The sequence below is a fragment of the Ixodes scapularis genome, unplaced genomic scaffold (assembly GCF_016920785.2).
Source record: "Ixodes scapularis isolate PalLabHiFi unplaced genomic scaffold, ASM1692078v2 PGA_scaffold10__122_contigs__length_95168666, whole genome shotgun sequence".
NCBI classification, from domain to species: Eukaryota; Metazoa; Arthropoda; class Arachnida; order Ixodida; family Ixodidae; genus Ixodes; species Ixodes scapularis.
The window spans coordinates 19,597,315-19,621,242 of NW_024609836.1; the positions used below are offsets into that span (position 1 = coordinate 19,597,315).

The 23,928-nt window shown below is 47.1% G+C and overlaps 1 pseudogene; it reads left to right on the top strand.

Annotated features, from left to right (window-relative positions):
* Positions 1–1,319: 1,319 nt before the first annotated feature.
* On the top strand, positions 1,320–5,767 carry LOC120836019 (annotated as a pseudogene).
* The last annotated feature ends 18,161 nt before the right edge of the window (positions 5,768–23,928 follow it).

Below are 23,928 nucleotides of genomic sequence, written 5' to 3' on the forward strand. Positions count from 1 at the left end.
CCCAAAAGTAAAAAAAAAAAAATCGTTTTTTTAATTATTAGTTTTTTATAACATTTAGTCACCTTCACTTTTGTTCCGTCGTTTTTCCAATCTCAGCCTTTCCAGTTCGAAGGAAGGCCTGCTTGCACGTGTGCTCACTGCAGCACGTTTCGTTGGCGTTGGAAGCCGGTGAAACAGTAGTGAGTTTTAGTATTGCGTATACAAGCAAACGCAAGAGCTGTGTGTTTGCGTTAGCTTTGCGTGTTCCGCACTGCGCGTGCGCGGAGCCCAAAATGGAATGACGGTCTTGGATGGCGTATGTCTATGAGGCGCACGCACAACGTGGGCACGCAACTGTATCGCAAACGCATACCGCTTGCGTTTGCTTTATGCGCAATACTAAAACTCTCCAGTAAGGTACAATCCCATACCGGCCGCAGCACTACGTTGGGACAGTGAAGAGTGTTGTTTGCATTCGGAAATGACATGTCGCGAGCCATATGGTCGCGAGCAGTTCCGCCGTGCCCGCTGAGCAGGAGAATCGGGGGACCCTCACTAGAGCGCTTCCCGTTTCCGCCGCGGGAGGGCGAGCGTTGAGTTGGAGACGCGGGGCTATAGAACAACTCAGTTGGAAAACTGCCATAGAGCCTGCTTTGAAAAGGTGGCATCGATCCCTACACAAGAACCGAGCTAACAGCGATCGCAACGCCGCCATTTCTTCCGCATAGACCACTCAGGGAACTGCCCGGGGTACCGCATTCGATAGTGTCCGCTGTGACCCCCGTCTCCCAAACGGACGCGCCGCGAACTACCTAAGTATTCTGGTACGCTGTAGTTAGGATGCGCCCAGATCGGCTGTCCCTATTCGCACTCGGAGTGCGGATAGTGGTGGTGTCTAATACGCACTCCGAGTGCGGATTAGAAGGGAATCTTATCCGCACTCCGAGTACGGATTGTGCTGGATTCTTATCCGCACTCCGAGCGCGGATGGTGCTAGATTCTATGCACACTCCAAAGCTCCAAGTGCGATCGCAGCGCGCCGCGCGTTTATTTCAAAACGGTCAGTGGTCAGTCTGTGTCTGGTCAGTCGGTCAGCCTGGTCAGCCTCGCTAGTCGCGCACACGTGTCTGGTAGTGCCTTACACACTGATCAGTTCATCGTGGTCTACGACGCCACGGGCCCCGGTCCCTTGACGCTTTCGCCTCTGGCAGTGCCTACCTATACATTCTGTCCAGCTATCTTGTAGGCGTAGTGTCAGTGATCAGGCAGAGACTGCCGCCTAAATGCAAACGTCAACGTTTCGATCGTAGCACGTTTCAATCACGCTGGCTTTGCCAGCCATGTCCGATACTTCGGACCTGCTGGAAGATGACGTTGCTGAAGTTGTGCCGGCCATGTCCGTGTCAGGTACTTCGGACATATTGGAAGATGACATCGCTGAAGCTGTGCCTGTACCGGCCATGTCCGTGTCAGGTACTTCGGACCTACTAGAAGATGACGTCGCTGAAGTTGTACGAATCGGTGCTGCCTTTGACGATTTCCAATCATTCGACAAGGCTTTCAAGGACTACCAAGTAACAACATTCCAGCTCTTCGTGGTGAAACGATTAAAGTCCGTCGCAGTAGCCAACAGATGAATAGACCCACGCAATGCGCTGAAACAAGAACTTGCGTATGGTAATGTGACATTCCAGTGCAAGCATGGCGGGGTGGCGTGAAAGAAGGAACGGGTTCCCGATCTAATCAACGGTAAATTTCACTGCAGCGTTGTTGTTAGGGGGCCTCCAAGAACAAAATAGTCCAAGCGTGATTGCCTTGCCATCTAAACATGCTTTTATTCTGCACGACTTGTTTTCTGCATTTTAACCATAAACATGACTTTGCCCAGTAGCTGACACGTTTTTCCCTTTGACATCCTTGTACTGCTTGCAGAGAACGGTAAGCTGTATGCTAGCACATAGCTTGCAATTCTCGCCATTGCTGGGTACTGACGGTTATTTCTACTTACTGGTTTCGAGTAACATTTGTTAGCGGGCTAGAATTGGTTCATATCTAGGGAAATATTACTGGTTTCTTCGAACTACAACTTCTGCGGTGTTGAACTAACACGACAGACCGAATGCTCTCGGCGCATAAAATACTGGCATGGCCGCGAATGATGTTACCTTCAATCTATGTAGAAGGTGATTAGACAGTTATTACAGCCAACATCTGTTATTTCGACCAATTTGCCCCCCCCCCCTTTCCTCCCCTCTACCTGGGGGGACAAACAAAATCCCCAAAACTGCTAGTGGTTTTGTATAAAATTATGAAGTTTATTTAGGTGTTGGTTTCAGTGTTTAATTTTTTTTGTTTTTTTTTTGTTACGAGTTTGGATGCCGTTACATTGTGGGTGGCTTCGCGTACCTTGGAATAAATGCAAAAAACATTGAGATAAACACTCGCCACAATTTTTTTGAAAGTTTGTATCTGTCATCGTGATATAAAAACCCGAATTTTTTATATCACAATGAAAAAATAAACAACTGCGTAGTACTTCACATTAGTCTGGTAAATGCGCCGGGCCGCCGGTAGTAGCCCCTGCGATTTGGCCCTTTTAGAAGGAGGAGGAGCAGTGTATTTATTACAGTGGAGGCAATGATCCCATAGATTTCAGTGGAGAGGTGGGGCGACTGATGTTCCTAAACCACCTTCTTCAGCCTGCGTGACTACTAGTGGCGTATCCAGAAATATATGGGGGGGGGGGGGGGGGGGGGGCTGGGGCTAAGGCAACACCTCCTAGATAAGAAAGCCTAAGTGCTGAATTTCCCTGCGTCACTAAAGAAGACCACCGTAGGCCAGCGATTGGACACGACTATGGCGTCAGCGTTCAGCTGGAACTCGTGTCCAATCACCCAAAATACGACTCATAGCCGACCGCTAATGCCGCAGTTGTGTCCAATCGCTGGCCTAAGGTTTTTCTTTTTTAGTGAGGCAGGAAAATTCAGCACTTAGGCCTTCTTATTTAGAAGGTGTTGGTTGAGGTGGCTTGGATGCCCATAAGTGGGGAGGGGGGTCAAAATGGACGTATATATTATAGGGTCGGCTGGGTTTTGGAGGTTCTGAAGCCCTATAAGCCTTCCCCCTAGCTACGCCACTGGTAACTACGACATGTTTTTGTGGCAACTTCAAGGAGGACATTTCTTGGAGAGCTGTAAATTGCCAAAACAGAAAAAAAGAAAACAAAAGTTCTCAGCGGCTTCGCCTTTCTTTATTGTTATTTATTTTTATTCAGAATTGAGGATATAACAATTAAAGGCTGAATTCCAGATAGTGTAGACTGCATGAGTCGCGTAAAGGCCTAACTTTCACGACTTGAAAAGTGTGGTGAAAAATTTACCCCATGGTAAAAAATATACTTCTAGCATACCACTCTGAAATGCAAAGTTTTGTGCCTGCAAAATGTTCCTAAAACTCACTCGCAGCAAAAATTAAGCTGTTTACAGTAATTGGAAATAAAACAAAACTAAATTCGGTATTTTCGATTAAAAATAAACTCAGAAAAACACTCTCTAAACTTACCCCAAAATAACTTCAAAATACATGGAACCCTAATTATGGGGGTTTCATTATTTCTGAGATTAGCAAATAATTTCAGAGCATCTAAATGAAGCGAGACAAACATCCTGTTCACATTTCGTTCACAAGACAATCACAAAAGATGCCACTGATTGTGAATAGGCTCAAATTTCAACTACTTCTAAACTAACAAGAAAAAGAAAGATGTCTTGGCTATGCAGGTTTCGTTTTGCTTGGAAAATATTCAGAAGATGAAAATTAGTTTTTTTTATTACCATTTCCACGGAAGTTATTAAAATATTATTATATTATTCCACATAATTTATCAAGAAAAAGTACCGTTTATTATCGGTCGTTAGCAAAAAAGCTGTTAAAGACAAAAGGAATATAATAGAAGTTGAGTGTTTTATGGTATTAGTACAACCCACTTGTTATTGAGTGGCTTATTTGATAGTCAACATTTTGTTCTTCTAGGACAGCGAAGGTGGACTGCACAGCATACATAAAGTGAAAGTCCAGCAAAGAAATGCAGAAGCTTGTGGTGGTCGACGTCTGCCTCCAGCACAGCACGAGGTGAGTGAGGCGTATACCGGCACTATCCACAGAATCGCCGCCTCACCACTGAGGAAGAGAAGCTTGTGCAGCCTGTAACCGAGCTGCAGGTGAACCCCTCTCTTCTGAGAAACTTCCTGCAAAGCAAGACAGGGAAGCCACTCACTGCAAAGGACATAGAAAATATGGTGGCACGCCTAAAAGGGAACAAGAAGCCAGACATCGAGCAACTGGGGGAGGAGATCAAGGAGCTGTTTTGGCAGGACCCCACAGCAGCTGTCACTCTGGGCACGAATGACTCAAATGAGATGGAGCTTCTCCTCATCCAGACCAGCATGATGGCTGAGTTCTACAAGAAATTTCCTGACGTGCTGCTTCTAGACGGCACATACAGGACGAACTTGAAGATGGCTCTCTTTGTCTTCATGGTTGTTGATGGAAATGGATCCAGCCAAGTCGTTGAATACTGCTTCGTCAGCAGTGAAGATCGTGCACACATGGACTCTATGATGCAAACGTTTGTTGGCCTCCAAGGAGTTGAGAAGACCAAATGTGTCATCGTCGACGAGGACTTCAAAGGGATTAGGACTATCCGAAAAAACTTCTCGTCAGATGCTGTTGTTCAGCTTTGTGAGTCTCACGTAAAAAAAGCACTGAAAAGAGCTGTGACCAGCAGCAAGGATGATGCTGACAAGGACAGGCTGAACGGTCCCTGGGTCAAGATGATTCATGCACCGAATGAAGAGGCCTACGACGTTCTGAAGGCAGAGCTTGACCAAACTGCTAGTGAAGGCTTTAAAGCATACTTCGAGAAGAACTGGCACAAGATGCAAAACGTGTGGGTCCGCTATCGCTGCGACCAGCATTTCAACATCGGGAATAACACTACAAATCGGGTGAAATGCCACAACTCGAAACTGAAAGCAGTTCTCAAGGTTAGTGACAAAATCCACGTCACTCTGAAGTCCATGCTGAAGCTACACAGCATCAAGATTGTTGAGTCTGAACACCTGCATGCCCTCAATGCCAGCTCATCATTCTTTCCCTACAACAGCAACACAGACCTCATTCAACAGTGTTCTTCACTTTTGACACCATTTGCAACTGGGAAAGTCGTCTGCGAAGAACAGAAGGCAAACATCATGCCCGAAGCTTTTATTTCTGACTCTAATGAAGACTATGCCGTCACGACACAGAGAGGTCACTACGTAGCGTCATACTCACTGACAAGCTGCACCTGTCGAACATTTGCAACAATGGAAGTGGTATGTCGCCACATGATTCTCGTATCATAACAGACAAGACGTGACATAGATGTTGTAAGTGCAACCAGCTCCAGGAGGCTGAGAGCATCGTAGCCATACCTCCCTGCCCAGGCCAGCGATCAGGGCACAGTGCAGCTTCAACGCACATGGCTCAAAGATCTCGACTACAGCACAGCATCGAGAGGAGCTAAATATAATCATGCTCTTTGTCTTTTGAAGGACATTGGTGATCTGATCGCAGAATGTGGGTCTGAGGAGTTCACGCGCCGAATGGATTTAAAAAGAAGCTAAAAGCGATGTGGATGGCAAACAAAACGGTGGAGCTCTGGAATAGCGACTTTAGTGAAAGTGATGAGGACTTCACTCGGAGAACCTGGCATGCACAATCCGGGAGCATCTCCAAAAGAGAGTGACCTGCAACAACAAAGCAGCAGGAGCAGGCAGGCACATCACCCCTGCTATGTCATGCCCGACTAGCAACATGGTAAATAATTTCTCACCTTTACCCCTGATCCTTCTTAATCTGCCTTTTTTTTTAATTTTGACGCTAGGTGCAAGAACAGCAGCAGGGCCTGTGAGCATGCCGCCGACCCACCAGTCCCACCAAGATTCCCAGGTACCGAGACCTTAGCTATTTTCCTTGGTCGCCGTTAATCCCCTTTTCTTTCAGCCAGTTTTGCCAAGACTCCAGGTTACTAAGACCTTCGCTCTTTTCCTTGGTTGCCATTAATCCACTTTTTTTTTTCTTTGTCTTCCTGCGTAAGGACTCCTGCCGCTGCGCTCGCAAGCAAGCCGCCGACCCAGCAGTCCCGATGTGGCCGTAGGACAGAGCTCACTGGATCAGGTTCCACCCTTTGAACAAAGTCAAGGCTTCCAGGTATGGATTCCCAATTTCTGTTCTTTGTATCTTTTTTTAGAACTCGCGTGAACAGGTTCTGTTCATTGAACCACGTCAAGGCTTCCAGGTATAGCGTCCATTTCCTGTTATTTCGGTCATGTCCTAAAGGGCAACTCCGCTTCATTTTTGATATTTAGAAAACTATGTAGCCCTCTTCATTATCCTATAGGAAGACCCCATGTTAAATATTACAATCTAATTCTGTCGATATATTTAATAAACTGGCCAGCAACCTTTTAAATGAGCCAAGTCGCCGAAATCTGCCAACTCTAGCGTGCGACGTGAGGCGCAATCGTCAGCGCAGTCAATGCGACGGAGTTGGAGCGGCAAACGCTGAGCCACTACGTCAGAGGCATGACTACGTCATTCTCACTTTTTTTTTTTTTTACTTCTCAGAGCGAAATTGAACGATGACGTCATGAGTTTCTCCTCCCGGTGTTGACTGAACGGCGTCCACGTGATCACCGTAACGCGGATGCGCTAGTTTGCGCTGCCCTGCGCGCTTATCGGTCTGTTTCTCCGCTCCCCTCCTCTTTCGTCTTCTCCCCTTCCCCTCTCCCCCGGGCCATCACCGTCCACGCCATGCGAAGCGACCTGCCCGCATCGCGTGTCCTGTTCCTCGCCCCCCCCCCCCCCCCCCCCCGCCCAAACGTACAAGACCACGTGGTTTGACGTGACGTGGCCATGACTCTGACAGCACGAGAGCAATGTTGCCTGACGCAACCGAAGTTTCGGTTTCGGTATCAGCTGATGTTTAAATTAGGATTACACAAATAATATTCCACATTTCGCGAATCCGAAGATGTAGAGCTGTTTAGTAAGGCTTTGCGAAATGAAATCACATGTAAGCCTACATTTTTCAAAATTGAGCGGAGTTGCCCTTTAACCAAATTTGTTCTTGCAGCTTCCAGATGTTGCCGTAGAACAAAGCTCACCGGATCAGGTCCCACCCTTTGAACAAAGTCAAGGCTTCCAGGTATGGATTCCCAAGTTCTGTTGGATCTTTCTTAACCGAATTTGTTCTTGCAGCTTCCAGATGTGGCAGCAGGACAGGACTCACCGGACCAGGTTCCACCCCTCGAACAAAGTCAAGGCTTCCAGGTATACAGTTCAATTTATGCTCTTTGGATCTTTCCTAAACCATATTTGTTCTTGCTGCTTGCAGGTGTAGCAACAGGACAAGGCTCACCTGATCAGGTTCCACCTTTTGAACGAAGTCAAGGCTTCCAGGTATCGAGTTTGATTCTTGTCCTTTGGGTCTTCTCTTAAAGACCGACAAACAACTAGAAAGGAGGAAACAGCCCTCATGTACGCCAAATCGTTTTTTTTTTTTAACAATACGAGAGTGGAATGGGCTGTCGGAGCTGCAAGTGTGCAGTGAGAATGAAGATGTGTTTTTTTCAGCATTGTAACCCCCCTGCTGTAACGCCCTCGGGCACGGCGGGATAATCTCTGAATAAAGAAGAATAAAGATTTCTGCTCTCCTTTGGGGGGAGAGAAGGGAACCCTCCTCCTCAGCGGGGAGTAGCTCAGAGACCCGCTCCTTTAGGGAGTGGAGGGTAGAAGAGCGAAGGAGGCAAAGGGGAAAAGGAGACTGGTAACGGGTTTTCTGCCCGGCAGAAGACGATTCCGTTGGTCAGCCTTTGACCAAATTTGTTCTTGCAGCTTTCAGGTGTGGCAGCAAGGCAGGGATCACCGGATCAGGTTGCACCCTTTGAACAAAGTCAAGGCCTTCCAGGTACGGAACACAGTTCCCATTCTTTGGATCTTTTCTAACCAAATTTGTTGTTGCAGCTTTTAAATGTGGCAGCAGGACAGAGCTCACCAGATAAGGTTCCACCCAATAAACAAAGTCAAGGCTTCCAAGTATGGAGTCTAATTTTGATTCTTTGGATCTTTTCTAACCATTCCTGTACAGCTCTCAGGTGCAGCAAGTGTAATTGCAGAATCATTGACCAAGCCTCCATCCATGGATTTAAATCAAGGCTGTGAAGTATGCATTAGTTTCCACTTTCCTGGGAAGATTTCTAACATTACTTTTATTTAGTCTTCTGGGACAGGAGGAGCAAGTGCAGCAGTTGACCTTGCGCTGGAAGGTGTAAGAGTGTCAGCTTGAAAGAGACCACGAGAAAACCCCAATGGCTCAACAGACTCTCGTGTAGGGGTCCGATTTCCTTCGAGAAAAAAGACAAATCGGCGATCGTCCAGTCGCTCATTCCTTACACTTTCCACCAAGGAGAAAACCTTGCGTAAGTTCAGGCCACGAACATCTATTTGACGACATATTGAAATTATATATGTCAATCTAAGCGTTGCTTTTATTTACAGGTGTGTTGCTTTGGTTCCTTGATGAAGAGACTGCATCGGACACTTTAAAGCATGGATATTGTGTGCAGGAGAGGGACATATCTGTCATGTACCGATCGTTGTCGAGTGGTGCCTTAGACACCCGAGCTCCTATTTTGACGTCGAAGAAGTACTTTTCTAGAGGTGCCTGGTCGAAAGTCACCGAATTTGGTAAGTAGAACTGAAGTTTGCAGTTCTAACAAAACTTTTCTTTCTTTGCACATTTTTTTTTTACTTATTTAGCTAATTCCATTTTTATCTTTTTTTTTTAACGCAACAGTGAAGAAGAAAAAGAACAAGGCCTGTGGATTTGTCCCAAATATGACATTGAGGATGACCATTCCATCAAAATGATATCATGTGACCTGTGCTTGGAGTGGTATCAGTGGTAAGTTTCTAAAAGCCCGCCTCTATGAGATCTGTGTGTTACTGTTAGCACAAGGACAACATCAGTGCTATTCTTCATTTTACTCAGAGTAATGACAGGCACCAATCCCCCTTTGTCACGCGGTCATTAAATTTTAAGAGAAAAGCAGTAAAAGCTAGCAATTGCTTGTCTGTGCTAACAATATTGTGCTGTGTTCGACTATGAGGCTGATGAAGTTATAAGAGCCACAGACACTGCATGTGGTGAGGGAAGCTACTCCCAAAGGCTTTGCCTACTTGAACTGATGGGGTGTTTCCCCTTCAAATTCTCGATAAACATAAGTATTCTCTTGCCTTATTTGCAATTGATTGACACTAAGTACAAGTGCGATTCTTGGCTATTTGCACGAGTAGTGTGCTCTCTGAAACTGCATTCCTTGAGCGTATTAATTTTTTTCTTCAACAGGCCTTGTGTTGCTATGGGCAAGAAATCTGTCCCTACCGGTGATTGGTTCTGTGAAAGCTGCAAATAGGAAGAGACTTGATTGTGACTTCTGCTGAACACCTAGAACAACCATTTCTCCTTGCAATGTTTAAGCCATGTTCTAATACCTAATTACGTATGTGCTTTTTTTCTTGTATATTGTGTCATGTGTCCTATCTAGCAGTTCTTTCCTTTCGTTCTGTTGACTGCATGTTCATTTTTAGTATAGTTTTCAGTATTTTTATTTTTGCTTTGTTCTACTTTGTCATGCTAGTTTGTGTGTTTCATTTCCTCCTGAAATGAACCACAGCTTACATGTATATAATACATTGAATGTTTGACTTCATTATGCCAACATATTACATTTGGCATAATTTTGTCACCTGCAACTTCGTGAAATACAAGGTTTTCTTTGTCATCTGTCATGTGCATGCTTTGGAAAGTGTGAAAATGAAGTGGGTCACCTAGCAAACTAAAAAGGTTCAACTATCGGTTGCCATTTATTTTGTTTGTACATCGTATTGCTTTGTATTGAAGCATTAAGTACATGCTTTGTTCATGTTTTTTTTTTAAATTTAGATTGTATTGTTTACACTGATATTGCTACCATCTCAGAGTGTTGTGCGAAAACAGCAAAAACTAAGTTGATTTCTCTGATCTTCATCTCACCAAATAAAATCTGCATGATTAAATTATTTTTTGTTGAGAATTTTACAGTATGTTTCAAGATGATTAGATGTATTTCAGCATTTTTCTGAACCTTAACGGACAATTCAGTAGCCTTAAGAGTACTTATCTGCATATATGCCTTTTTGTAGTGTGTTCTATAAAATCTTTGTGCTCCACACGTGAAAGAAAAGTAAAAACACTGCAATTATTATCTATGTCCTAAATCTCTGTTATGTGCAAGTCTGGGTTGGTGGTTACTCAACATCTCCACCAAGGATATTTTATTTTCACAAGGCATGGTCGACAACTGGTGCTCCCTCACGAAGTCACGGTCAGAGCTGTCGCCCACTTGAACCAGCTTTATTAGAAAGGAACACTCCACAGCTCCACAGCTTCTACTATAGTCAGTGACAGATTGAGAATCCAGGAGGACCTCTACCTCCAGCACATGCTTGTTGTCTTCCGCTAGGGTTTGGCTGTGCGTACAACCGTATTATCATAAACAGAAAGCTCTTCTTTAAGGCATCTACTGAATTCTAAAAGGGAGCATGAAATGATTTTCTAACTTCTTTCCCTTCAGCTTTACTCCTCAACTCAGGTGAAACGAGAAATTGTGTGGTCATGACATCCCTAGTGTTTCACTAAAACCGGAAGTTCTCCCAATCTTCTCGAAGTCGCCAGGTTAGCCGTCCGTATCCTCTGCATCTGGTGCAATCGTCATAAAATGTTGAGCTCCGGTGATAGCCTTCTTGCTGACATGGTTGCCATTCCATAAGTGGTCAGTCTGATTAATTTTTCCTTCATTGAAAGAAATAAGGAGTAATGTCAGAATGTCAACTTTGTTGGTGTTGGCTTTGGAGTGCGACGACTCCAAGCTTCCACTGTGCCTCGTAGTTACGCCATCAAACTCGTTGGTTGCAAGTGATAAGTGCCATTACAGGCCGAGCATTCGTTGATGCATCGAATGTTGACAAGTGCATAAGGCTGATAATAATAATTATGATAATAATGCTGTACTCTTGGAGCTGCACGTACTGTGGGATAGCGGGCGTCCGAACCCCCGTTGCGGTCTGCGGCGAGTGCGCTTCCCCTCTCGCTCCGCACCGGACCGTGACATTTTCTGGCGTCTGCGACAGGACGCCCGTTTTTCGGGCACCGCGAGACGGAGACGGGTCTTACGAAAAGCTTTTATTCTTACAAGTCGTCCACGCGCTGTTGCCGGAGGGAAGGTTGATGTAGCGCGGTTCGCGTAATTGTTCCGTCACTGCGTGTGGTGCAAAGATGGAATGGGAGAGGTTGTTGTCAGTGGGGACTCAGCTGGGGTTGGCTGGGGCCGACATAAAAATGTGGGTGGATAACGCCGCCCAGAGGGGAGCTGCGAAAGAAGCTGCCGATAGAGACGCTGCGCTTTATGCAGCAGAGAGAGAAAGGGTTTTTGCTAAAGAAGCCGCAGAGCGGGAAATTGAAATCTTCGCTTAAGATTCAATTGGACAAGGAAGAAAGAGTCAGCGTGCCAGTAACGTGTCAGAAGAAAGGCGCAAACAAGAAGGGCAGAGCGCCCTGAAATTGTGCCCCAGTAAACTCCTGGTCGCTTTCGATGAAAAGAAAGATGACTTGGACGCGTACATCCGCAGGTTCGAGGGTATAGCACTCAGTCAGAAATGGCCCGAGGGCCAATGGGCTACAGCGCTCAGTACCTGGCTGACCGGACAGGCTCTCAGCGTATATGGACGCCACGAATTACGGAAAGGTGAAGGCGTCTTTGCTGAAGAGGTTTTGGTTCACGGTCGACGGATTTCGGGAAAAGTTCCGAGAGGGGAGACCGCTCGACGGTGAAACCGCTACTCAGTATGCCCCCCGCCTCGGACACTACTGGGTTGAATTAACTGTCGAGCACCGCGAGAGATTTCGAACGCCTCCGCGAGTTGGTCCTACAGGACCAGTTCCTGAGGGGAGGCCACCCGAGTCTGGCCCTGTATCTGAGGGAGAGGAAGGTTCCGAGTCTCGAGGGATTGCTGTAGCTGGCTGACCAGTATTTGGAGGCGCAGTCTCATGGGAACTCTGGAAAATCTAGAAGAAGCGAGGCAGAGGACGCAGAGCATAACGTGCGCGAGAACGCCGTGCAACAGGTGCCGAGGCCGGGGGTGAGGTATACATTTGCAACAAAATCGGTCATCTGGCGGGTTAGTGCCGTAGCGGTATCAACGCTGGGAACGTGCCGACGTGCCGGAAGTATGGCCGCAGGGGGCATAAAACCGAGCTGTGCCGAGGCTTCGACGGGTGGTGGGGAGGCCTCAGGCCTCGTGCATGTGTGCTCCGAAAGTGGGGCCGATGAATGCAGCAGAGGGGAACCGTTTCGTGGAGCTGAAGAATGGGTGAAGATTCTTGTCGTGAATGCCGTTGTTGAGGAAATGCCCGTCGTAGAGGGCAACGTAGGGACGAGGAAGATATCCGTCTTGCGCGGCACGGGGAGCAATACGGTAATCATCAAGAGAGACCTGGTTGACGACGACCAGATAACCGAGATTAGAAGGACCGTATACCTGGTTGATGGGACCGCGAAGATGCTCTCCGAGGCGAGAGTTCGGGTATCGACCCTCTACTTTCGGGGTGTGGTGACGGCCCTCTGCATGAAAGAACCATTGTACGATCTAATTCTCGGGAACATCACCGGAGTCAGAGACCCCGACAGCCCTGCGGTGGACGCCGAGAAAAAGGACGACCCTCCCGACTCCGACATCAGGGCCGGCGGAGTGAAGCCGAACGCCCAGGGTGACAAGGTCCTGACCCCAGACGAGGTTTCGAGGCCTACGAGTAAGAAGAAACAAGCCAAGAACACTAAACCTAAAAAGGGTCACGATTCAGCGGGGGCGGTAGAGACGCGAAATAGGAAGAAAAGGAAGAAGCCCAAACACCAGGGTTCGAAAACGGGTAGCGGACAATTCGTCCAACGCCATTTCATCGAAAGCCGTTTCATCGAATGAGCCGACATTTCATCGAACGCCGTTTCATCGAATCGCTAAGGGCCGTTTCATCGAATTTCTCTGTTATGGCTCTGTACCGAGTTTTAAGGCATAACAGTGCTTTATAGATGTTTCACCTTGCATTTGTTAAGACTAAGGTAGTCACTTGTGAAATAGTTTTGAAGGTGGTGTCAAATTACTAAAAATAAAAACAATTGGTATAAAAAGAAATAAAAACAATTGGGTATGCGACTTACTGAAACGCCTTACTGATGTACATGCATGACTGAAACCACGACACTGAAAATAAGACAGACACTTAAAACACTTTGAAGTGTCTGTGCGTTCTGTTTTGTCTCATTTTCAATTGTTTCATGTGACATGGGGGGGGGGGGGGGGGTCATTGTTTCATGGAGGCTTTCTTCTCGAAGCAGGATATGTTCACGATGGAACATATCCTGCTCACTGCACCGAGTGATATAGAAACAGAAACAAAAGAAGAAAACAAAGGAGAGAGAATTAGATGAAGTTGTGTATAAAAATGAAAGTAAATTCCAAAATATTACAGTCTGTAACGTTGTTCGATGAAAAAGCGTTCGATGAAACTGCTTCTATGAAACGGCGGTCGAGGAAACGGCGTGCGATGAAACGGTGTTCGATGAAACGGCTTCGATGAAACGGCATTCGATGAAACGGCGTTCGATGAAATGTCCGGACGCATTTGAAAACTCCCCGAATGGAGGGAGTACCTGTTAACACTCCAGAGTTCAAACCACCAGCCGCTTCAGTACACATCAACAGGGAAGAGCACCTGAACGGCAGGGTGCTGCGATGGAGCCTCCAGCTTCAGGAGTACAAGTTCCGCGTGGAATACAGAAAGGGGGGAGAAAACGTCGGCGCCGACTATCTGAGTCGCGTTGAGTAACCGCCGATCGCCGGCGCTACCGTCGTGTGACGCCTTGTCTCGTAATGTAAATTAGAAGCTCCTCTATTGTGTTTCTTTTTGTGTAGATTTCTTAAACGCCTCCTGTATAAAGTAACGAGGTTCGTGGCTAGGCCAGTATATTTAGTGGAAGTACGAATTAATGACTATGCAATGAGAGCTTCAGTCTTTCCGCGAGTTTCAGTGCTTCAGTGACGTATTTTCTTTAGCGATTGTACTGTTGTCAGGGCGTTACTTACAACGAAAGAACGTTCCGATCCTATTGTTATCTTGTGCTGAATGTTTTGCAAATACGCTTCTTCTTGTGTCTGTGCCAGCTGTGTCTATGTCATAGCGTTTGAGTTTACCTTCTCTGCTACGGTCCAGAGTACATTGAGTATATGCCAGTCGTATTTTTTGTTTTTGTGACGTGGAAAATATTAACGCATTAATATTCTTAAGAAGGGGGTACTGTCACAAAAACCGGCCTGGTTCCGCCGGGCCACGCGTATTGTAAATGGCGTCACGTCGCCTGCCTGCGGGGCCTTGTGTGACACTTTCTGGTTGGCGCTATAGTTAGCACCTCGCCGGTCCCGACTGGGACCCTAACTTCACTTCTTTATGGCCTCTCCGACTCCCGTTCGGGGGACGCTTTTGCCCGATGCTTCTGCCCGATGGAATTCGGAAACAAGTGTTTTCGCCGCTGTGACGGTCTTTTTTTTTTTTTTTTCTTTTTTTTTTTTGTGCGAGTGTATTGCGATTGTAGGGGAGCGGGTGTGTTTTGATTATTTTATTAGGAAAGAGCGCCGTTCGGTTGAAACTGGGAAACGGCGCGGCAGTCGACTTGGGAGGTTCGAGAGCGCAACCCGCTCTTCCTATCGGCTCCGGGCGTAGCCTCGGGCACCGTGGTAAAGGGGAAGACCCGTCTGGACACTGAACGTCAGCTACTTCTGTGATCCTACCCTGTACGGCCTTCCTCTGCCGGACTGCCCCAGTGCGTCGACCGTCCGTGACGCGACAGCGTCTGAAGCCAACAACCACCACCTCTGGCGCACCGCGGCCACGTCGAGACAGAAACCATCGCAAGCGACCGACCTCAGGTGCTCCCACGCCTCTGCGAGCCTCGTCGTGCCGGATTGCGCCAAAGTGCGGTATCGTCCCTATTCCTCTTGCGGTGTATTCTGTCTTGCCCATAGCTATTAAGTTTCTCTTGTATGCTTCCGCCTGATGGAGACTGTGTCTGTATTATCCTTTTAATTTTGTCACCATCTTACCAGCCTTTTATTAAATGTTTCTACTGCTCTGTTCGTCACGTGCCTTGTATTTATCCCCCCGTCCCTGGAGCCCCCGTACTGTGGGATAGCGGGCGTCCGAACCCCCGATTCCGGTCTGCGGCGAGCGCGCTTCCCCTCTTGCTCCGCACCGGACCGTGACAGCCATATATCGTTTCAAAAGAGCCGAAGCCGACGTCACGAGCAGGCGCACTTAATCCGGCGCCGAAACCATATCACGTGACCAGCCGGTTCCGCGAGGCGGCGCACGGAGCACATTCACTTGACACGATCGCAGCGCAGCATTGGCTGGGTTGACGCACACTCGAAACACCTCACTTCCCCAACGGAGTCAGGTCCTGGTTTCAAGTGGCTGACACAAAAAAGGTACTACAGTCCTATTCCGCAAGAACTGCGAACTCGTGAAGGGCTACCAGCCGTGAAGTCGAATTTAGTCAGAATGAACCTCAATGACTTCGTGAATGATGCGAAATTCATGATGTGATGGAGAATTTCGGTGAATTCGTGTTGACCGCGATGGTGAATAACTTCGTCAAGTGATGGTGAATTCGGATGAATTCATGATGTGATGGTGAATTCGGATGAATTCGTGATGTGATGGTGAATTCGGATGAATTCATGATGTGATGGTGAATTCGGATGAACTTCGTGAAGGGATGGTGAATTCTGATGAATTCGTGAAGTGATTGTGAATTCGGATGAATTCATGATGTGATGGTTAATTCCGATGAATTCGTGGTGATGGTGAATGACTTCGTGAATTGGTGATGTGATGGTGAATGACTCCGTGAACTCGGGGGCGGCAGTGATGTGATGGGGATGAATTCTTGGCGCGGTTGAACGCCGTGATGTGAAGGGGATGAATTCTCGGCGGAGTTTGAAAGCCGTGATGTGAAGGGGATGAAGTTTTGGCGCAGTTGAACGCCGGGATGTGAAGGGCCGTGACTATGGGAGGTCGGAGTACCTTGTGGCGTGAATGTGAATGAATTTGAAGACGTGATTTTGTTTGTGATGTGATGGTGAATGAAGGGGTTCTAAAATGCCGACCTATAAACAGAGGTCGACCACTGATTCCAACTTGTATTCTCAATCCCAAATTTAGATTGAACGGAAATGTATTACCCGTATTACCAGATGCACCATTCGCTGACGGGTTTAGGTTCTCTCCTCGAGGTCATTTTTGAGTAAAACTAATATTTTGACTGTTCGGTTAATATTGGTTAATAGGGAGTTTTAGAATAGCGCAGGCTAAAGTTTTGCGTTCGCAAAGAATAGCGTCGTCGCCACTGCGCATGCTCCGAACGCAAACCAGGTTTGGCGCTTTGCGTGCGCAATTTTAGCGTGCGCTATTTTTCGGAAACAGCGTGCGTACGCAAAGAGTCTTTGCGGTTCTCCAATGAGGATTCGTGATGAGAAGTTGGCTACAGCCAAGACGAGCAGAGTTAAAGAATGGCAGCTTCCAGGATTATGTCGGCGGCTGCTTTGGCGGCATCGTGAGTGCGACGTCGGCGGCATCCTCGCGACCGCGATTTTCAATACGGCACGACATTGTACGCGGTTTGGCAACGAACCCCAGCAACTTGACGCTTGCGACGCGCGAACATTTCTCGGCGAAGGTACGATGTGCGAAGGTCAGTACACGAGACCTCTCTTGCCGAGGCGATGCAAGCGGACACGACCTGTCAACCGCTCGCGTCGCATTCTCATGTTTAAACAAATCTAAAATAGTACTCTGAACCAGAAAAACTTGTTTGTTTTCTAAAGTTACAGCATTCGTGTGTGAAATAAAAATTGTGACTGTACCTCGGTGGCGTCGCAAGCGCGAACTGCTTTGGCTTTTGCGTCGCGGCGGAGAAACGCTATTCTAAAACTCTCTTGCGTCGCGTGCGCTAAAACAAACGCTAAATTTAGCGCTAGCGTGGGCTAAAATTGCGTACGTTACTCTCAAACTCCCTAATATCGGTTACCGGTAAATAAGTTACGGTTACGGCTACGGTTTTAACAAATTTCAAATAACGGTTTCGTTTCGGTTACGGTTACTGAAAAAACTTCGTTCCTAAACGGTTTTCGGTTACAGTACCGGCTTGAGCAAGGTTTCAGTATTTGCTTTGAAAGTCGCGCCACCGAGTTTGCCTCGGCGGCGGTTCAAGCCTGCTCAAGCCACAGCCAGAGCCGGCTCAAGCAGTTCAAAAGGTTCAAAACGCTGACGCGGCGGCCCCAAAACGCTATGCGGCAGCGCGCCGTAGTTTTGGTGTTGTTGGCTGGGCTTGGCCTAGCTTGGTTTTTTTAACGGCTCGGCTGGCTCGGCTCATATGACCGTTTAAAGTTACGCTGATTGAAGACATCGTTGCTTGTTTTGTCAAACTTTCAGGGAAAAAAAACTACATTCTTTCAAGATTCACATGATTCGAGATTCGAGATTCAAAAAATAATTCTACAGACTCCATTTTATCCAATCCAATCCAAGTATTTTAACAAAATGGCGGCACTTGTTTTTAATGGTTTATGTCGCCTGCTAGTTCATTGACTTGCTAGTAACCCAGATGACGCCAAGGCACGTTATTGAAGTACGAAGATCGAAAACAGTATGGCAGGCACCGACGCAGGTTCCGGCACGGACTGCCTTTCGTGCCGTCTGATCGGAGGCGGGGGTTTCGTAGCAGCGTCACTCTACGTCCTGCACTACAGCAGGCTCGCTCGTGGGTGCCTGGGCAGGACACTCTACTACGTGTTCAGTGCGAGTAAGTACTGCTGTCGAGGTTTTTGCTGAATCAAGAGCTATGTTCACGCAATGCTAAAGGTGTTACAACTTTTGGAACGCGTAGAGTAGATCGAGCCACAGCCGGGCGGAACAGCGGCCTTTTCACTCTAGCCCGGCCATGATCGACCGTATACTAAGGAAGATACTACAGCACCTTAGCCCCTTGACCGTTTTCGGCGAGCCTAGCTCGTCAACATGGAGCCGTCCCCAAACCATTCAGGACGAGTATAGCTTGTCTGCTTACCTTGGTCCACGCGCTCAACCGTTTTGGATAGACCAAGCCGTTTTGCAATAGGGCGGTCGCTGCCAAAGGGACGTCGCAGGCGTGTTTTAAAATAAAAAAATTGTTGTCGATATGACGCGAATGAAGAAAAAGTAAAAACAAAATCAAAATAGAAAAGAGAACCCAAAGTGTGTGTCCACAACTTGGTCCGTCGTTCCAGACGGTCTGACCTGGCTTGGCTCCCAAGTGACTTGTTTGTCCACCTTGGCCACTCACACAAGTCTCAACTAGGGATGTCGCCAAGGAGGATAGAAGAATAGGAGGGGGCATGACGCCGCGCCTCTTTCTCATTTTCCTCCTTACTCTCACTTGTCCAGCCCAACGTGACCACATCACATGACCATAGCTAGCCTAGAGCACTATATAGCTCCTTCGGAGCAGAGTAGCGCAATCTAGAACGCCGCCTCTCGGCGACTAGCGGCGAACGCCCGGAGGTTCCAACTGCGGTCAGAAATGCATGGAGAACGTGAGAAAATCGTTGTTTCTCCAGTATTGTGGGAATGTACGAAATCGCAATCATTTTTGACATAATAATGGAACACTTTAGAATAATTTGCGCTGAGTTTTGTGCCCCGCAAGGACCTGACTTTTTTTTAAAAATTGCCTGAGCGGCATCATGCAGCAGACGACACGGCGACGTCACACCGTTCACGTGACCCGCTCCGGCCAACCCGAAAAGCCCATCTCCGCTGCGAGCAAAAATCGTCTGCTTCAAACGCCATTGCCTTGGAAATTGCCTTCTCAAAATATGCACACGCATCCGATATTGTTAAAACTTTGATAAAGTGTTTAGTGCTTTACTAACTTCACGACAGACTAGTTTTGAAAAGTGTGAACTCGCCGTTAGTTTTTTAATCAGCCGTGTTATGTCGATCTCCATGTATTCTCCCATAGGGCGGGCCGCCTTCTGGAACCCTGAGTACCACGTGACTCGCGCCAAGCCGCTCTGTCGGCCATGTTGTCGGCAAAACACGGGGTTCAAAGGATTGCGCTACTCTGCTCCGTAGGAGCTATATAGTGCTCTAAGCTAGCCTTCATCTAGCTATGGTGTACTAGAATACACCACAATCTAGCCTTCGACCTGATAAAACCTACCGGACAGAGTGCGCGCAAGCATGCAAGGAATCCTACAATCAACCATCCATCTCACCTCCTTAAGGCCCGTTCACACTCTTGCGACTGCTTGCGACCTCTTAAAGCTGGGTTCCTTAAAACTTGTTAAACCAGAAAACACACTGGCGCCATCTATTGGGAAGCAGTGTAAACTCGGCGGTCCGGCATATTTTTTTTTATTTCTCGAGCATTATCCTTTCTTTCTTGGCTCGAAAAACTTTTGACAATGTTATAAACGAGCCTTTCTATGGGTATTACGCACATTTGACCTCGAAAATCCCGCAAAACCTTCGCTCTTGTGAAATGCAGTTCCAGGGTCACCGCATAGATGGCGCCACAATGTCAGTGTATTCCCTCATTCTAAAAACATTTATGAAGTTGTAAGAGATCTCGTCTCTCTCAGTCGTACTCGGTCGCAAGAGTGTGAACGGGCCTTTAGATGTCGCGAACCTGCCCAGGTTAGAGTTTGACCAAGTTCGACTTTTTCGAAGATTCAACGGGATGTTTCACAAAGGTTAGACTGAAATTCACTGTAGATGGTCGAGCGTGTTGGTTTCTAATTTACAATAAGGAAAGAGGGATATTGAAGACAAACAGAAATGTATCGCGATAGTATTTCAAACATACATTTCGTATCTGTATTTCTGCATCGCGATACCTTCTTTTCACCAGTATCTCTATTCGTGTATCGAAATACATTTTGAATGTTTCTTTGTAGCGCGATACAATCAGGGTGAAATGTATATCGTTACGTTTTTTGAGAAATACCTCTTCCCCCCCCCCCTCCCCCCCCCCCCCCCCAAAAAAATACAAATTTGAATGCTTTTTTTTTTTTTTTTACTTCTGAAGACATTAGGGTCAAGGAGATGCTGGGGCGTTGTTACCATGCTGACCAAGGTTCCTTATGATTCTCCAAACTATTTTTCTATGCGTCCTCTTCTCTCTTCTGAGAAGTGTTGCATAGTCAAGGACTCGAACCAGGTGGCGAGCCAGGAGCGGAGTCAGAGCATCTTAAGCTGCAGGTCCTTAGGTAGGGGTTTCTTCAGTCATTGTTTGCTGGGATCCAAAGCCCGCTGCTAACCGTCTCTTTTGCCTAAGTGTATGCAGTACACCCAGCCGGCAAAGCTGATTCACAGTCCATTACAGCATGAGCCTCGTGGTGGTCGACTTGAAATAGTAGAATGACTCACGCAGTGAAGTTCAGCACATATTCTAATGCGTCTGCGGCTGCACCCGTAATATTGCACGGCTCAAGGGTACGTCATCGGTCGACGTGAAAGTGACCCGCTGCTCTGGTGATCCAAAACCCGGGACGGAGGTCAGACGTGGCCTCGCTGTGCCGACCCAGGCTTCGTACACCTGCGACTCGTCTCGAGCGCGCTGTTTCTCGGAGAGCTCGCATCTGTGCCGGCAATATCAGATCGCAATCCACGAGGTGTCTATCTGGAGTATGCAAGACGAAACTTGAGGACTGCAATCCATGCGTCGGTGGCAGAGGTTCAGTAGGAAGGACCTTCACAACAGGGATGCCACCGTATCGTTTTACCAACCGTAACAGAAGATAAGAGATGTGTTCCAGGATGTTTCAGGTGGTCCACTATTCTCGAAAATTCCAAATGACACTGCCTGCATGATCTTCAACAATGTAACCTACAACGAGAGTATGTATTGTCCTTTCATACAACAGCGCGGTAAAGTTTCATGTTCAAGGCTACACCTACAGACAAAGAATACCAGTTCATTCCACCGTGACGTCATGCGATGAGTCCTTATTGGACAGGGGCATGGTGACATTTTGATGGGATTTAGGATGACATAGAATTTATTTAGAGGTCGAAGTCTTTTCGCATTTCTCGTCAGACAGACAGGATGTTTGGGAACTACCGTGGTCAGTCTGATGAAACATTTTTTTGAGCCCACTGAAGACTACCCGTCGTCCGAAATCACTACCTTCAAGGCAAAGTGCCAAGCCTACGGGAAAGTAGTTTCAAGATCAAAAACCTCCACTTCCAATTTCAAGCTTCATCTCATTTGGCGTCTTAAACAGATTTGAAAAATGATTGCAGTATCAGTATTTCTGTAGTTGTATTTCTGCCCTCCCTAAAATGTATTCCTGTATTTGTATTTCCAGATACTTTCTGCCTATACTTAAAATGTATTTCCGATATGTATTGTGATATACTTTTACAGATATATTTCAGTATCAGTATTTTAGCTACTATTTTAATGTATCCCAGCATTTCTATTTCCAAATACATTTTTGAGTATTTCTGCCCAACCCTGGCTCGGCTTCGCCTCCTCTGTGCGCAAACGCAAAATGAAAAAGAAAAAAAAAAGACAGTTGCTTTCACTTGACTGAGGAGAGGTGCAATATTTGTTGGGTGTATTGGCATCACTGGTTCACATTACTAATAATAATAATAATAATAATAATAATAATAATACTGTAAACAACAAAATTTTCGCAAAAACCTTATTTTCACGAATTTCGCGAATCGCCTACAATTCGCGAAAAATACGTCCCGCGAACAATTCAGGCAATATGTGAACGCTACGGAAGCTACACTCGATTCGCGAAAATTAGAACCCGCGAATAATTTCAAATTTATCGGCTTTTCCCGATTCGTGAAAATTTGAGCCCATGAAAATTAAGTCGTTTACAGTATTTATTTTGGTTCATGAGAACCGCGGCACCACAGAAAGGCAAGTGGCCCATACCATGAAGGCCTGCGGCGCCACATCTAATGACGATGTGATGAGATCGTGTACAGATGACAGAGAGGTGCTGACGATGTTGAAAGCTTGTGAGCGAGGGTGGCGGGATAATGTTACGAGTGATGTGGGTCCAATGTTGTTTAGCGAGTTGCTTGCTGGGACAGTTATCTTTCAGCCGGTCTCATGTCTGGCTGAACCTGGGGAAGTGTCTGGGCAAGCCCTCCAGAGTGGTCTTTAATGGCTGCACCGTGCACTGGGGCTGGGAAGCCCTGGCAGATTGGACTAACGAATGAAAGCATTAAAAGCGCATATTTTCGTTTTTACGTGGTGTAAACATTGGTAACCATTTTATAGAATATAAGATAAACTACTTTTTAAACTATTTATTTCCCAAAATTCGAAATATTTCTGTAGAAGCCGAGCAACACTGTCCATAAGTCAAAATTCTTCTAACTTTACTGAAGGTCGGAGTTCCGGCGAACCAGTCAAACCTTGATGTTCGACGTCAGGTTCTATAAAAGTTTGCGACACCCCCTAGTTGCAACAGGTCACCACAGCCACTACAGCCTCTGTGAAGTCACAACACCGAAATAAACTGACTGCGCAGACCTCGGTGAAGGTTTATAATGATTAGGCTGTGTGCTGTCCCGGCTCGCTGGGGCTGGGAGGGCTCCGGCTTCAGATTCCTCAGCAGCGTGGCAGCACTTTCGCCACCTTGCGAGACGACACTTCTCCGTTTCCACCAGCTCTGCCTCGCTGTGACGGTGTCGCGTGAACGCTGGGAGAAAAAGGAAGGAAGAAGAACATGAGCGGAAAAAGAAAAGAATGTCACCACGCCTCAACGGAGCCGAACATTAAAAGAGATATTTCGACGACCAATCGAGCTTCGTCACACTTGGCGCCTGAACGGGGACTCCGTATTGAGGTAAATTTATGTGGGGACGGCGGTCATTATCAAATCGCCCATTGAGCTCTTCGCATCAACGAGAGGCTTAACTACAACGTCAGCAACGATGGATGAAGACGGCGCAAAAAGCGGCAGTGACGCGTCGTTGCAAGCTAAAGTTGAGGCGGCAGTTGCACGGAGCGAAGAACTTCAGCAGATCCTTTCGAGGAGGGACGAAGAAATCGCTGAATTGAGGCAACGCATCGCAGAGCTTCTTAGCCGACAACAGACTGTACCCGCACCGACGCCTGCCTATTCTGCAAGTGCTGCTGGGGACAGCGCTTCTCTGAAAGCCATGGAGACCCTGGTGTGCTGATTACTGTCCCCAGTAATCGAGAGACTCAACTGCTTGGAGGCCGCGAGCTCGAGAAGCAACTCTGAAAGCAGCGACGAGGGCTCCAAGCACCAAGGGCAACAGAATAAAATATCCAAGAAAAAGAAACGGCAGCAGCGGTCGCTGCATACCGAACTACAAGAGAGCGTTCCAAACTCATGCAGCACATCTGAAAGCAGAGACAAGGGCTCGAACCAGCAAAGCCAGGGGAGAGGACTGGGAGATACCATCAACCATCGAGTTCAGTCATCCACCGCGGCCGTAAGTGCAGCTCCCCTCCTTGCCACTGACGTAATTGGTTGGTTCCACCAAGTCGAATTTTGGCTGAAAATTTACGGACTGCCGGAAGATATCGCACTGCCGCTGCTCATATCCAAGCTACCTTCCAAAGATTTTGCTTGGATGCGCTTCGAGCTTAACTCCAAGAAGATGAGCACTTGGAATGACGTGAAGTCCGCGTTTCGGCGGCACTACAATTTAGA